Below are 2031 nucleotides of genomic sequence, written 5' to 3'. Positions count from 1 at the left end.
TAAATATCATAAGTTGTCATAATTTATTACATAAGTTATGAGTTAAATAAATAACTCAAGTTATCAAAATAAATCTCATAAGTTATTAAAATAAATGTGAGCCATAAATAAAAAATATAATAGCTATTTGATGCGTGACACCTCAAAATTGAAGTCCTAATGCAGTAGGATTCCTATTTGTTCCTTTTTCTTAAGCCAGGAGATGGTTCCACATTTTATATTATGAATTATAAAGAAGGGTCAAATTTCCAATTTTTCTTTGTCATTCTATTGCATTATAGGCAGACAACGGATGCAACAACATAAAAATTATGATAAAACTATTATATGAGTCGATGAAACTAATCACGATGAAAAACACTTCGAGAAAAGACTGTGTAAGGAAATCCTTGATTTTCTAAAATGTTTACAACTTCATTTTCTCATCACCTTCAGATTTAGTCTTAATAAAGAAACATCCAGTATCTATGTACTTAAGTTATTTTTTTGCACTATTTAAACTTTATTTTCTTAAATTTATTTACATGTTAAAGCTTGTAAGAAATTCCTATAAAGCGTCATGTTTGGTTCTAAGTTATTTATCAGCTCAAGTTAACGAAAGCTTTTTTTTCTTCTTCCAATTACTATTTTGAGCCATTTTCTGAGTAAAACTGAGCATGATTTTTCCTTTCTGAGTGGTAAAAGTTAGCATAATCTAAGAGAGATGGAAACCACACTAAAGTTGCTTTGTTTTTTTTCTTTTTTTTTACCTTTATAATTTCCTTTTTCCTACCCCTATGTGGTCATCTTATCTAAGGGTTTCAATGCTCAATTTGTCATCTACAACTCTGTTTAGATTTATAATTTATTTGTTGTTAATTGACTTTTTCTTATTTAATATCATCTATGGCTAGGGATTGCAGTTGAGTGATTCCTTATATATCATCATTTTTTAATGTAACCTTCATAATTTTATGTGATTTTTATTGGTGAGGTTTTTTGTTGGTACTTCCTAGTATTCCGGGCTTAGTTTTCTTGTGTGCCCACCTCCTCCGAGATCTTTCTGCAAGCCAAGGTTTGCTGGGGATTTTTCTATCCCCTCTATGATCATAGATTTCCTTTATTGTTTGCTTCCACTTAAAAAAATCAAACAACTTCACCATTTTATATCAAGTTATCTTTTAAACAAACTAATTGGCTTATCTCTTCATAGCTTTAGTTTCAAAAGCTTATGGCTTTTGTTTGCTTTGCTTACATAAATAGCCGACCGATTAATATTTTGTTAGGAGGCATGGAGACACAAGGGTGCTCAAGGGCTGTCTTATTGTATCAAATACTTGCCACATTTGGATACTCAAAACACTGAGGATTTCACGTCACACCCTACATAATGTGTCTTATTGTTTAATTTGTCTAACTAAATTGTCGGGGATGTAAATTGCGAAAACCGATTCCAGAGATCTGAAAGAAAACTATGAACAAAAGCGTACAAAATAAGAAAACACAAAAAAAAACATAAATTTAATGTGGCAAAACCTAAAAATGAAAAAAAAAACCATGGAGTCACACAATCCCAAGAAATCCACTATGAAGTAAAAGAGTAAGGAATAGTACAAATTACACCACACTTAAGCCTCTTCACACTTTTGAACACCAAAATACACTTATACTCCACTCATTGCACAAGAGAATTCAAAATCCCACAACAAAAATCACAGAAAGAACTGCTTACAATGGACTCATGCTTTGTAGTGTTGTCATGCTCTAATATGGTACCACAACATCATGCTCTTAGGTTTCAACACAAAATTTCCTCCGGGAGTAGAGTTGCGGTGCTGCAAAGACGACGCCTTGATGATGTTACAGTAACACCGTGATGTTGATACTGCAACATTGCAGGTACAATTCTAAGGCACCATGTGATCCCGGCTGTCTATATGCAACGGTATAACAATAACTTTAATGATCTTTTTCACTTATGTAATCTTACTTTGCAATAGAACAAAAAAGTTGATCATGGAGAAAATAAGAATTTAACTTTTTAATTTATAT

Source organism: Phalaenopsis equestris, unplaced genomic scaffold (assembly GCF_001263595.1).
Source record: "Phalaenopsis equestris unplaced genomic scaffold, ASM126359v1 Scaffold000547, whole genome shotgun sequence".
Taxonomy (NCBI): domain Eukaryota; kingdom Viridiplantae; phylum Streptophyta; class Magnoliopsida; order Asparagales; family Orchidaceae; genus Phalaenopsis; species Phalaenopsis equestris.
Note: the sequence above shows the minus strand (reverse complement) of the source record.